Below are 15,095 nucleotides of genomic sequence, written 5' to 3' on the forward strand. Positions count from 1 at the left end.
GTGCCTAACAAAAGGAACTTGTTTCAGAAATACAGGATAGTTGTGTTTAAAAGGTTATTTAACCAGGCATCCATTATCTGGCCAGTTAGAGTCCCCACGCTTCTGGAAATCATCAGGGCTGTCTTTGGCCGGCCCTGTTGTACTTGCTGTTTCTTTGTCCCTGATGGGGACAATGTGGATGCTGATAAACCCTATGACTTTCCCCTCTGTTGTCTTCTGCTCTTTGGCCTGATCCTCCTGTCCCTAAGCAATGAATATGTATTTTTCAGTAAACCTCTCTCCCTTCCCCTTGGGACTATGTTGAGCATTCCGTAATTAAGGAGACAGTGATAACGTCTAATGAGTCATTTACTGACATCCTTTAAAAAGGGAACTCTGACTCTGTCCCCTCTTTCCTGGTTTCCTTCCCTCCTTCCCTTCCACTAAAGCTGATGAGAAACCTTGAGCTATCCTACACATTAAATGGCAGCTATGCCACTTGCTTCTCAACTGACCATTTTTTGACTGTTGACTATTTATTTCAAGGGTGCATTTAGGAAGAGAAGACTCTTTTTTCCCTTTCTTTTCCTTTTCCTCCCAATCTTTTTACTTTTTTTTTTTTTTTTTTTTTTTGAGCAGATCTGAGCTGTGCTGCTCCCTGATCACTCCTGCTCCCCGTGCTATGGAAATGAAACGTCTCACAGTTGAGCACAACACGTTTGCTGCAGTGCCTCAAGGTGACTATGAAACAGGTGGCCTCATCTCAGGTCGTTCTCCTTTATTGATGTTGTTGCAAAGTCCTGTGCTATGGCAACCAGAGGAGCTGCACCCTCTGGAGCTGCAGTGGGGCGGAGGGACGAAGGACTCCACGAGTGCTGTTAGGGACCAGCCCTGCTGCAGCCGGCGCCCTGCCAGCGCGGGTGTTTATCCAGCGCTGCGGTGAGTCACGGGTGCCATGCTCCACCAAAGCCACCTCCAGCAGCCTCCCCATGAATCACTGCAGCCTGAGAGGACTTGCAACAATTCCTGGGCCACCAGAAGGATGATCTCATTGCCTGCTGAGTGGAGTAAGGATAAAGTCACGTGGAATTCTGCTCCCGGAGCCAGGAACATGGCATCCCAGCAAAGAGCTTTCAGGTGACCTAATCAGGCATGTGATTCAGTGCTACAGGACCAAACAGGGCAAAGATCTTTCTCACAGGGAAGGAAGGAAGGAAGGTACTGCAATATACAAAGAATTAATTTGAGGTGACTTTCATAACAAAACTTGTAAGGCAAGAAGGAATGATATGGTACGGGGTCTACAAAGGACTTAGCTTTAAGCAATTCTCTTTGCATTGACTGTTTTTGTCTCCTTTTTTGATTCTCTAAGGGGTATTGCCTGTTCCAAGTGATCACAACGTGAAGTCTGATGATGTAATCTTTGCACACTGTGTCCAGCCCATGGAGCTGAGTTACTGTGATACCAGATCAAACTCACTTGCCAAACCCAGCTGAAGGATTTACTCAAGTTTGCTGTAGCTGAAATAAAGAGCTTTTCCCTCTTCTAAAAATTAATTTGTGGCAGTTTTCCATTTCAATTGGATTTGTTGTTATTTCTTAGAAATTGCTGATTTCTGAAGGAATCAAATGGTCTTTTCTGATTTCAAATATAAAAGATAATAACCCTTTGCTCCTTCTGTAAGACAAATCTTTAAATGCTATGAAAAGTGCTAGTTATTTTAAATACATGGACTTCTAAAATCAAAACCAATGCAGAAAACTGGTAAAGTTTTTTATATAATCTTGAAATTGTAAAAGGCTGATAATTTTACAAAAATTTAAAATCAACTCTTTTTTTTTTTTTTTGTTAAGAAAGGTTGGGGGGTGGATTTGATGAAGTTGGAATTTGCATCTATGACAATGAGGCCGCTCAAAGCTGCTTCTTGCTTCTATTGCTGTCAGCTAGAGTTCAGATTTCAGGAGAAAGTGGAGGAAATTTATTTCCAGAGATCCCTGGGGTTTCAAGGTGCCACATCTGCTGGATCCAAAGCATGTGTGGGAAGCCAGTGGGCTGCAGCAAGGAGCAGTCAGCAGGGCTCAACTCCTGCACATATTTGCTCCTTGAACTGTGAGTGTTGGCCATCATCCCTCTTCCTGGGCAAGGCATGCCCACGTGTTGGTGCTAATTGGATAGTGCTGACAATCCCCAAAGTAATATTTTGGCAGCTGCTTTCCATTCCTTGACTCTGTTAGGTGTATGTTGGTGGCTAACCACAGGTAACAGCACGGGTTAGATAATGAAATCATTGGGGTAAGCACTGATAGGGCTGAAGAAAATGATCCCAGCAGGGACTCCCTCAGTGTCGACCATCAAACAGCACCACCCAGCTCACATCCATTAATTTTCCCTTCCCCGGGCCTGATGTTGTCTTGTGTCACGGAAAAGCCTTGTGAAAATCTCAGCTGAGGATAAATGTGGTGGTTCTCAGCAGCGGGTTGGTCCAATGGTATCAAGCACCACAGCTGAAATACTTGTGAAAATTGACCTGCTATGTTTTCCTCTTCTGTTCAGCTTCTGGTTTCAACATTTGTTGACCTCACAGCAGTCTGATTGCTTAGCTGGAAAAAGGGATGAGCTGCTACACCAGAACAAAGAAGCCTGGGGGATGCACTGCATGACCTGGGAAGCTCTCTAATGATTTCGTAGGCAAGATGGAAGCTATCAGGTAAAGAGCTCTTTACATTTCCCAGGAGAGTTACTTTGCTGGGGAAGGGTGCAAAGCATGAGCTTGGCCCAAGCCAGAGCTGGAGCACCAAGGGCATGATTTGCACAGCCTCTGTGAATACCAGCTCTCTGTTCTGGCTTGCAGGATTTTAAGGAAGTGAGCTGCAATTGTGATGACATCAGGCAGCTAACATCAAATTCAGGCTTGGTGAACTCTGAACGTGTCTGCTCCATGGAGGTGCATCTGGAGCCTTTTGAAAAGACTTTCGTTAGCTGCTGTGCTCGCTCTTTTGAGTCATAACTGCAGCGTGCGTGGTGCTGCCCAAGTGCAGCAAATGACACAAGGCTCACACTTTGGAAGAGGTGTCTCAACAGCTTTCCCTGCAGCATGTTGGGTAATCTTGAAAATGCTGATATTTTTCTTTAAAAAGTCAGAGCGTGTGTGCATGAGAAGGGGTACAGGGTAGTTGCTGCCTTCCACATCTCACTCCTGTGGGGGCTGGAAGGGCGACACTGGCAGCTGGTTCCCTGAGATGGTCCCTGCTCTCTGAAAGCTTTGGAGATGAGAAGGTGGGTAAAGGAGCTAAAATCTTTGAATTGTGGCTATAAATGGAAGGGGGGTGGTTTGAGATGTTCTCTTCTGAAGTGGCTGAAAAGCCAAAGTGTTTGGAAATGTTCTGAGCACAGAGGAAACAAATTGCTTATGATCCTGCAGCTCTCTCAGCCCTGCTTTATGCACAAATATGGCCAAAAATGATTTTTGAAGAGCTACACAGGGCTGGGGAAAGACAAAGAAGCAAGATCTCTTGGTCAGTTGCCTGGATTGCTGGAGAGGAAAAGGAGCCCCAGAACCTCATGCCAGGGAGCAAATCCCTTGGGTTAGGGGATGCTCCAGGGTGAGTGTAGGCAGACAGAGGTGAAGCCCACTGTGTATAACCCTGATATTCAGCAGTGACCAAGCTGACGCCTGCCAGGTGTAGGAGGCAGTGTAGCTCCCACCTCCGCCGTCCACCCTCCCCACAGAGGAGCACATGGGTGAGCACAGTGGGGGCCTTGGACCTCCAGGAAACTTATTCCCAGTGCCCTCAAATCAGTGCTCATGCTCAGCTCTGCAAGCTGGATGCAGGAACCTTGTTTTCATGGATGAGAAAGCTCAGTGTGCCCCAAATATTTCTTTTCTCCCCTGTCTTCTATCAGTTTATTTGTCATAATCGGATTATGCTTGTGCTCCTCTTGGCCCAGCCCCCGAGGCACCTTGTATCCGCTAGGAATAGTCAGCAGCCAGAGCCAAGCTGTCTTGTTTCAGGATGGCCAGCTGGGGCTGTGTGAATGGCACGCCCTACAGTTAACTGTGTGACTGCAGGACTCACTGCCAGATGATGCCTTAATTGCTTGAGACTACAGTATAGCCCACCCTGGGAACCGAGAGCTTCCTTTTGGGATGTGCCTGTGTCTAACTAGTGAAATGTACCATGAGGCATCTAGAATATGAGGCACAGGTCTACACAAACTACTGAATCAAAAGGCACTTTGGATGAAGGAAATGCGTGTGGATATGGTATTTAATAGAAAATATACTCAAGACTCCCTCCTTTCTTTAGACTGTTTTACATCACAGACCTATGCTGCTTTTCTGGCAGTTTTTTGATATTCTGAGCTTTTGAGAAGTAGAATTCTGATGCTTCCTAGTGAAGAATCTGGCTCTACTGCCAAATGTTGGAAACAAAGCTTTGCTATTTAATTTTTTTTTTAAGAGAGAAAGAAGGAGGAACATGGTGGGAAGAGATGAGTGAGACAAGCAGAGCCAAAGGCATCAGCAGGTAGTGACCAAGAGGTGTGAAATGTCAGCAGGTGCCCAGTGTGATTCCTTGAAGAAGAAGCTGCTCCAGGAGCAGTCGGGTTGAGGCATGCACCATGTAAGTGGTGAGTTGTTCATCATTACTCAGGGGAGCAAGACAAATGAGAAATCAATTGAACATCAAACCATTGTTTCTGATTGCGTATGTTGAAAATAAATGATTCATTGAGTGTTTTAATTGATTCATATACGTGGCTAGGAGCTCCAGTCTTGATTTACAGATCTCTTCACCAGTCAAGCTGGAAAGTCTTGCTCCTACTCACTTTGTTTGTGCAACAAACATCCTTTTCTCTTGGCCAACCCACTTACACACTTTTTTTTCTCTCTGATTGTTTACTTTGTCTTTAAGAGGCTGGTGATTCCTCTCACTTCTATGGTGCTTTTAAATTCTTTTTTTTTAATTATCAGAGGAGCCTGGAAGGGATGAGGATGGCTGTGCATAAAGCACTGGGCTCTATGCCCAGCAGGGCAAGCAGATGACCCCAACCTCAGAGAGCTGCAGTCTAGAGTGTACCATGGATTTACAGTGTCCACTGCCAAATAAGAGGGAAAGAGAACATTTGGTAACTTAAGAGCCTTTTGTAACTCCTTGTGAGATACACTGTGGAGTACTTTGTGTCTGGTAATCTGTATGGCCTCTGTAGACAGCAGCAGCTGCTCGCAGGGGCTGAGGAGGCTGTGCCCTATCCCTGCTCCTGTCTCTGTTATCCACATGCCTGAGGAGGAGGTGTTGGAGATCTGCCTCTGCTTTGCCACAGCAGTTCGATAAGTCGCCAAAACAGAAGGGAAACAGGGGGGTGTTTGCTGTAGGCGAGGGGAAGGAATGATGAGGGAGAGGTATCCTGGCTTGTGTAACTGGTGAGTGGTACCATGGTGAGGAGAGCTGTCAGGACAGCTGCAAGGACAGGGAGGTCCTATCTAGCTGGTCCAGGAGAGCAGGTCTCTGGCAGTCCTGACTGAAGGAAGCACAAGTGGAGAAAGGAGGGAAAAAGAAATTTGACAGTTATCTCAGAGTTTATCAGGCAGCTAAGGCAGAGGCAACCTTCCAGTAGCCCTGTGTGCCCCCAGCCATGCAAAGGCAAATGCCCTGTCTGCCCCTTCACCACCCCAGCCTTGTCGTGGCTGGATTCTGTTGGGTTGCATGGCTCTGCCTCCGTGTCTCTGTGTGCCCTGAGGTCAGGCTGTGGGGAAGCAGAGTTATCTGGGAAGAGCCTTCTCCAGCCAAAAATACCATAATGCCACCAAGCTCCTTGACTCATGGCAACCACAACTGAGGTGGCTACCAATAAACTGGGCAAGAGAAAACCAACAGGAAGAGAAAGAAACTCAAACGGTGGAAATCACTTGCAATTATTTGCCACTAAGTAGAAGAGTTTTAACTTAGTTGCCCTGGGGCTGCTTAAGAATGGAACCAACAAGTCACTCACAGGAGCTGTTAGGGGATGAGCTGGATTTCTCTGTCTGAGAAACAATGCTTTTCACCAGGTCGTTTTTCAGTTGGTTAACACTTTTTAAAAACACTTTCTTTTTTACCACTTTTTTTTTTTTAACACCTCTAAAAAAAAATAGTTAACACTTTTTTCCCCTCAGCTCTTTGCTGTGGTGCTGGGGCTAGCAGTGGGAGAGAGACAGCACAGGACTTGGGAGCTGCAGAGCTGCAGGGTGGGCAGGAGCTGCCTTTTTTCTGTTCCTGCACTCCACACCATGGCTATGGGGCTTTGGCTGGCAGACCTGCATCAGCCTGGTGAAATGGATCTCCAGCTCTGGACCCACGGTTTCCTCTCTGATTTGATCAAATGTCTTGCCTGGATCTGTTTGGCAGTGGAACAGCTACAGTGCTGCTACATATGTTTATAGGTTTTTGGGTGATTTTTGCATAGAAATGGAATGAGCTCATGTCTTGTGTCTGCTCAAGGGAGCCCGAACAAATGAGAATAAAACTAGAAATACCTCCTGATTTGTGCCCAAGCTGTCTCTGGTGCTTGGAGGTCTGAGTCTCCCACTGCCTGACATTGCAGCACAAATGGCTTATCTGCCTTTGTGCTCCAGCCAGGAAAGCTTGGTTTCTGCAATATTTTTGAATTTTGAAAGCCTATAAGGGAAGGGTCTGAGTCCCTGTCCAGAGAAGCTGTGCAGGCGGACACTGGTGGGGTGGCCCCTGTGTTGACTGTCAGGCTGCAGGATCTGAGGTGACAGTGAGCTCTTTTGAAGCTGGGTCTGGTTGTTCCACTCTTTGATGTGTAACTTCCTTCTTTCAGCAATGATTCAGTGAAGACAACGTGGGTTGTATATGGTGAGGGAGGGCAGGGTTAAAGAGTAGGAGCTTTGGCTTTGAAATAGGGTGATTTGGGGAGGTAGGTAGCTTGGAAGTTCAGAAAATGCAGTTTGTGGTGAAAAGCAAGAAAAAAAGAAAGATGGTAAGGATGTTGCTAGGCTAATAAACAATGTGATCATATAGCCACAGGCAGAGACCAACACCTGGAAGGATGCTGGTGTGCTTGTGCTGCCTGTTACTGGTTAAAAGAGAGCAACCTAAAACAAATCTGGGGAGGATTCAGTGTTCTCCTTCCATAAACCATACATTTGCAGGGAAGTGTCTCTAAAAGCCTTGCTTCAGTCCTGGTTCTGCAAAGAGGTTGCAGGAACTAATTATTCATGATTTTATCTTGCTACCTGAAATACATAAATAGCCTAAAGGTTCCTCTGATGGACTTCTTCCAGCTCTTTGATGTGCCAAAGATAATTTCTGTACATACTCCCTCAACCTGTCCCCACTCCCTACCTGAAGTTTAATGTTTCTACTTGTTATGTTTACCTGTCTGTACTAGACTGTAAGGTCTCCCAGGCAGGGACCTTGCTGTCTTTCATGTTGAAGTACCTTGAAGGAGTTGTAACTTCAACAGCTGTAAAATGTGATATAAATTAAATTAAAGCAGTGTCAACTAACACAACTCTTTGGCCTTTTCTGCACTAGGCAAGTTTTCCACAGGGCTGCCAGCTGTTCCTGACACCAGGCTGGCATGATTTGTGCCAGCAGCACCAGCAACCCATTCCCAAGAGGCAGCCACCATCGTGAGAACACACAGTACCCTGGAAGACAATCCTGTCTGTTACAACAAGCGGGCTGATGTAGCCTGTGCCCACTTGGAGTCAGGCTCCTTATGAGGTATCAGCAGTGACAGGGCTTTTTGGAAAGCCTCCACCTGAGAGAAATCATCCATGCCCCCATGGGTTTAAAAACTATCTCTTGGAGCTTCTAAAAACTCAAAAAAACTCTCACAGTGCTCTGGATTTAAGTTCCCTTATGTGAGAGTATACTAATGAAGGAAACAGATGCATCCCTGCCTACAGGAGGTAAGGCAAGAAACAGGCAGAGGCCAGCAACACACACTGCCCTGCCCAGCTCCTGCACGGCTCTGGTGTATCCCTGGGGCTGGAACCCCCATCACAGTATTTTTGGGAGCCTGCCCCTTGCACCCAAAGTCCACAGAGCACTTACAGCCGGGTCTCTCTCACCTTCCTCTCTTTGGAGGCAGTTTCTTTGAGCAGTCTGGGATATGTCAGAGAGAGACCTTGTTTTTATAACCTCCTGTTATAGCTGGAGGTGATGCCTCTGTGGTGACAGCTGGGAAGCAGGCTTTGATCTGGTGCATCAATGCCTCCTCTGGGAATTCAAACCTCTGAGCCTTATTTGCCCTGGGCAATCATTAGGAGGATTTCCCCTAAATAAAGAGCCATCAAACCTTATCAGCTGTCTTGCTATGACTGTGTCTCCGCTCTTTGAAGACAGCATCTGCCACAGAGAGGTCAGCCAGAGCAATCTCTGGGTAAAAGTCCAGTGTGCACACCAAAGCAGTGCAAAACTGGAGGGACATGTCCTGGCATTAGTTCAGCCCCACAGCATTCCAGCAGGTCAGGAACTAGCAGCCATTGGGCCAGGAGCCCAAGTCCCTATTAACTCCCCGCCAAGAACATGGCCTTTCAGGCCTCCCTTTAGTTTGCAGTAGATGTGGGCAGGGTGCCATCAGCAGGGTCTCACCAGCAGCAAGTTTATCCCACTCACCTAGGAAAAGACTGCACAGGGCCTGCTGAGCCCTGGCAAGGGGGAAGGTTGGGCTGAGGCTGCTGGCAAGCAGGTGTTCAGTCCTACAAGGGATCCCTGGCACCCACCAATAACAGCCTGAGCTGGGCTGTCCTGCTGCAGTGTTGAGAAAAAAGCAGGGCTGGCTTTTGGGTTTTGCAGCCCCCATCACTGCAGCATCCTAGAAATGAGCAGGGACTGGTGGAGCAGCATGGTTAGGATTAGGGATGGGAAACTGGGACATCCAAGTTCTACTTCTGGCTTTACTACATGCCCTTACTTTGCCTAACTGTAAAAATGCTGGTAATGCCTTCATGTTTTTCATGCCAGTTTGGCTTCTGAAAGATTGACCATGACATTTGGAGGTAAATTGCAGAGATAAAATGCTGTTGCACATACAGGTTGTTTTTCTTCTCTAGAGAAGCTTATTTCCAAAGACAAGGGAGTGGTGGATGTTAAAGGCCCTGTAAAGTGGTTCACGTGGGGAGCTGCAGACCCTACGCCCAGGCAGACTGCCTGGCTCAGAGTTTGGCTATACATGAGACCTCAGAAGTGCCTGTAGATTTGGTTACTTCTTTCACACATCTGCTCCTGCAGACTGCTCAAGGCTCTTCCATATTTCTTTCAATCAGGGCTATTCTTCCACTGACCCAAGCCTGCTATTCACTGATGAATTGGGTGCTGTTCATTGCAGCTTGAAATACTATTTTGCTACTTGTAATGCTTCCCATTCATTTGCTGTGGTGATTGGATTCATAACAGCAGAGATGCAGCTTTCATTGATACTTGATGCAGCAGCAATACCCTCAGCAAAGGCTTTTTTGTACATAGGCTCCAAACCTTTCAACCACACTATCACAGAAAGCTATAATGTCCCTTTTCTGCAATGCCCCGAGCCACCTGCAGCCCCTGAAAGAGGACATTGTTTCCCCAATTAACCAAACAACATGGGCAGTGTCTGTGTGGGTTGCAAGGGAGGGCTCTGGGTAATCTCTTTTTGCCCTGCCCCAATCCCTCACCCTCTACAAGCCCCCATCCTGTTTGAGGCTGAATTTCAGCCCCCACTGCTGTTTAAAACTAAATGGAGGAATGTTTGCAGGGTGGGTTATTTTAGCTGTTAAATGAGCCTCCTGGTACTATTCTCACAGGTGGGGTTGGTGATCCGCTAGGAGGGATTCCTGGATGCTGGGGCTTTACATGATCAGACACGGTTTCCTTCTTGCCTCAAAGTGACCACTGGGGAAGTGGGGCTGTTTTTCTTTCTCCTTTTCTATTTTCCAAAAAAAAAGCATGTAGGGAGAAGATGCTGCACTACCTTTTGCTCAGAGAAAAGGAGTCTGACAGCTTAGCACTGTTCAGAGACAGGAAAATTACTCTGTCTAGTGAATATTCTAAAGAGATGAAGTAACAGGGTGCAATCAAAATCCCCTGTTTAAAAGAAGAGCTGTCTCACTCCTGTTAAACCAACGATTTAATTGTTTTGCTCATCTTTTGCAGAATAACTTCAGAGAAGAAATGGTGGAAATGTCTGTAAATGCTTTTTGATAAAGAAAAGGAAGATTCAGACTGTAATCCATGTTGGCAACCAGAGGAAAAAAACCTCTGCCTCAACAGATAAGTGGTGGTTTATGATGGGCATATCCTTACCTGTTTCACTGAGTGGAAAAAGGAGTTGTCACCTGTAGCTCAGCGCTGTCAAGCGCCACCCAGCAGCAACACAGTTGCCATTTGGCAGGGTGTGATACCAGCCCTTGCTTGTTTTGGATAAACAGAGTTATGTTTTGAAGGGAATAGCAACGCTGTTTAAGAAAAACAGAGTACTTAAAGAAAAGTGGATTATACACTGAGCTAGTAAAATGCCAAGAGATGGCAAAGAATCTCTGAGCTGGCCCACTGCAGCCCCCTGGGAGTTGTAGTGCCTGGAGAAGTAGCTGGTGGGTTGTTATCCCAAGAGATGCAAAGAAGTGTGCATAGCGCTTTGAACCATAGCTTTTTCTCTGCCCCACATTTTGTCTTTCTTCCTTGTGGCTGTCTTGGAGGGGATGGAACACTGGAATCACCTCTGCATCTCAGGAGCAAGAGGAAGTCATCTTAAGTGTCGGGCTCTTGTAAACATCCCCCCGTCCTTTCAAAACCTTTGCCTATATTTGTGTCCTGTCCAGTTTCCAAACAACTGCTGACACAAAGTGCAAGCCTGCTCCACCCATGTGTGCAGGGAGTGCAGCGCTTGGGGTGAGTGGCTCTGGGGAAGTGGGGATCCAGCAGCACTGTCCTCAGGGAGGGCTCCTGCAGGCAGGCAGGGACAAGGCCATGCTGGGAGTCCCAGACACAGTTCCTACTAAAGCCCTGCAAAAAAATACCTGGCACAAGAATAGTTTGCTGGGATTCCCCTTCCTGCTGTTTCCCTCGAGGCCTTAGCCACTTGTTTATCTTGTGGGAGAAGTCCACAGCTACAGTTAGCTTTGCATATTTGATCCTGTCTGAGGTAATTCCTTCATCCTATCTGCAATATTTCTATTGCAAGCGCCTATAAATGTTTCATTGAGGTGACACAATTGCTCAATGAACATATTACCTCTATTGTCCCTGTGATCTCAAATACAAATGTTGTGGCAGTCGCCTCTTCTTTGTGGGCTTAGTGATAGAGGCACCAAGAAGCAAATGCCAGAGCTGGCCGTGGCTGGCACTTTGGAGCTGATCTCTTCAGAAGCCCTGGGAGCCAGGCATGGTGCTACCACCCCTCCACAGGGTTAGTGATGAATGCCTCCAGGACATCTGCTGAGAGGACTGCAGTCAGTTTGAAGCACAACCCACAGCACCAAATATGATTTTTTAAAGGATGCAGGGCACAGTGCCTTTGGTTCCTACTGAGCAACCTCGGGATTGTGGGCGTGTGGCACCCTTGAAAATCAGGCTGTACTTGAATGGGAAAAGGCAGAGAGATGTATGACAGGAATGATCAGAGATGCACAATGCTATCTGTATGAAAAGAGACTGAATGTCAGATTTAGCCTAGAAAAGGGAGGACTCAGGGCTGCGACAGGTCTGCAACGTGATGAACAGCAGGAGGAATGGCTGCAGTTGCTTGTAAGGCAAGAACCAAGGGATGTTAAATGAAATCATCAGGTAGATATTTTTTTAAGGCATGGAGAAGGAAGTCTTTTTTTCACCCAACCATAATTAATTGATGGAACTCATTGCCATAGGATGCTTCAGGTGCTGAAACTATACATTGGTTCAAAAAGCAATTAGGCAAATTAATGGGAAAGCAGGCTATGGAGGCCTGTTAGAGCTGCTGCTGCAGATGCCGCCTGTGGCCTGGGAAGTCCCTGGGCTGCCTAGAGCTGGGATTTGGAGGGTTGCATCAGGCTCACTGCACTCTTCCCCGATAACCCCTATGGGCCAGAGCTGCAGAACAGCTCTAGTGTGTCTTCTTTTCCCAGGGCACACCATGCCAGACTGGAAATACTCCCTCTGTAAGGATTTTTCTCAAGTGTAAAAATCAAAGGACTTCTGAATATCACAGTGGGGTACTGGGAGGGAGGGAGGAGAGCTTGGCAGCTCTCACTTGTCTGAAATGCATTACTGTGGGAGCTGTGCCTTTGCCTTTGTCCCCCTCCCTGACTTTCATACTGGCAGCAGTGTTTCCTTACCAAGCCAGTGGTGTGGGTACCGACACAGAAGATGCTGTGAGGGCAGCAGGACACAGAGAGGAGACGGGGTCAACTTAGCTGCTGTAGCTGCACGTTTAGCTTCACTTCTGTGCACCTGGACACACTGTCCTTCACTCCAGCACACTCTGGTTAATTGTGGCATGTGAGATGCTACTAGATGCAGGTGTAACATCAAGATATTGCAAGGAAACAGCTCCCACATATATACAGATGGAGAGAGGTGTAGTCTGCAGACTGTGATTAAAGCTCAGTGCGTTTACATTTTAAATGCTTCAGTACCCAGTCAGTTTAGATAGCTTAACCTCTGAGAATTAGATAGCTTAATCAGACAGAAATAGAAGCTACGCAAAGAAAGCTCTATAAAACCTCTCTGGGTACAGGAACCCCAACCTTGACTTAATTTTTGTTTAATGCAGCAGGTTGCTAGGCACTTTTCAGACAAGCATAAGAAGAACTGGAAAGAGATTTCATGTGCGAAGATATGTAAAACAAGACTTGTGATTTGTTTATTACATGAAAGAACACTTAGGATGAAAGGTATAAAATAAATGCCATGGGAACCCAAACAGCTGCACTTTTTTCTTGGCATAGAGAGAGGTAAAACACAGATTGTGTCAGGTTGCCTCATCTGAACCTGCCTACTTGGGTTAAGTGATGCTAACATTGCCCTAGGTCTGCCCTACCCAAAAGTCTCTGCTGCTTTGCAAGGAGGTTTGGGGTGGGCTCTTGTATGCAGCCATCCAGACCCTCTGTGCTGCATGCAGGACATAGGAGACTGATGGGGTGTTTGCTGTAGCTGCAGGAGGGCTCCCTCAGGGGCTACAGGTTTGGGGTCATAAGGACACCGACCACCCTGACAAGGGGACAGTCAATGCATGTGATCTACAGATAATAAATCTGGAGTGACTCCAAGGCTGTTTATCACAAACCAAAAATTACCTTTGGAAACTGGTCTTGAAAAACAACAGAGGTGACAGCATTGCTTACCTGTGGCACAGCATTCCTGACCTTCCATGGAAATTTGTGAGCTCTGCTGTATAATCTGGTCTCTTACTTCTGGTTATCCTATCTTAATCACTTGGAAAAACTGTATTCACCCAGGAGAAATGTACTCGCCCCAAGGCGTGCGCGCGTGGGATTATTTACCTGCTCTCCGGAAGGGCAGAGCTGCTCGGCACAGGGATGGGCAGTGTGCCCTGCAGGGAAACCCTGCGCAGGCTCTGAGGAGCTGTGCTCAGCCTTTGTCCCCACCGGACAACAGGCACTTCTTTCACAGAACTGGAAGAAGCTTGTAAGGAAGGAACTGCAAGGTGCAGAGGCATCTTCTATGCCCTTCATTAATCCCTTGGATGGTTTGGTGGTTTTTTTTGGTTTAAACTCTCCATCCATTTAACATCGAACTTCTTCCGTCATTGTTTCTTTCCTTTGTTTATTCTCTTTTCTCTCACTTTCCTCTACTGATGCCTGAGAAATAGCAGAGAAAGGTTCATTTTAGACACTATTCACCCTTGTCCTTGCTTGCCCACCCCAAGTGAACTCAGCTAGGCTCTCCTTTCACTTTGCCTGTTTCCTACTTTGATACTGGCCCCAGGCTTTGTCTCTGCAAACAAGCCACACCCACCAGGGTGGTGGGAGCTCCTCGGGATGCAGCAAGACACCATTGCCCCTTGCCCTCTCCCCAAAGCTGAAGCTCTGCTTTGAGGACTGAAGCCAAGGTGAAAATCTCTGCAGTGTCAATCCGCAGCCAGATAGCACAAGGTAGTGAGGAGGGAGAGGCTAATCTATTCAGGTCATTAAGACGTGGGCAGAACTCAGTCTGTCCTAATGCTCTCCTTTGAAATCCTATATGTATATAATTCATCTTGTGCTCCAGTGGATCCTGCCTGAAACTGGTATTGCAATTCTGTTTCCATGCATCTGCTTTTGTATTCAGTACTTTGAGGTAGTTGACATAAATGGGTGGCTTTAATTTGCGTTCCCATTGTAACTGCCTTGCAGCTGTGTGGGGTTAGGCTCCCTCCACCCGATTTTTGGCGGGGGCAGAGTTACTGAAGGCATGAGGAGCCCTGTGTGAGGTACCAGCAGGCACGTGCTCTGTGGCAGAGGATGGGGCAGCTCAGCAGTGTCACCCGCCCTGCTCTCACAGCCCTCCTGGCTACCCAGAGCAGAATGTGCCACCCTGACCACACAGAGTGGGGCCACAAAGGCTGTGACAGTCTGTGTGAGCCCAGGAGGGACACCAAGAGGTGACTGGGATAGCTTTAAAGCTAACTGGCTTTATTTGTACAAGGGTTTGTTTGGTTTCCTTTACAAGTGATTTTGAAGAATCAAATTGTTCTTAGAACATGCTTTCCAGGCTAATTGAGTTGCCATTAGCTATGACCATATCTGCAGCCAGTTGTTGGTATCCCTGTCCTGTTCCACACCAACATGGAAATTGTGGCAGGGTGTGGGACTTCCTGCACCAGTGTTTTGCTTTGCAGCACATACCAGAGCCCCACTCCAATCTTGATTTGGGGTCTTTGGATGTGACAACAACAGATACCTTGTGCTAGGCCAGGCAGGCCTCTTGTAGACATGAGTATTTCTGCTGTTGAGAAGCACCAGCTTTGTTTTGGCAAAGCAAGTAAGGCTTTCACATGTAAAGGCAGGGCAGCAAGAGGCCTCCCCGACAGTTGTTGTCCTTTCATTGTTACCCAGCGAAAGGGTCCTAGGAAAAAGACACCATCCTGCTACCTGCAGGGCATCTCACACTGCTCTTACCAGCTTTAATTTTAGCAGCTTGGCATAACTGGA

The sequence above is a fragment of the Pyrgilauda ruficollis genome, unplaced genomic scaffold, assembly GCF_017590135.1.
Source record: "Pyrgilauda ruficollis isolate IOZ18807 unplaced genomic scaffold, ASM1759013v1 scaffold5, whole genome shotgun sequence".
NCBI classification, from domain to species: domain Eukaryota; kingdom Metazoa; phylum Chordata; class Aves; order Passeriformes; family Passeridae; genus Pyrgilauda; species Pyrgilauda ruficollis.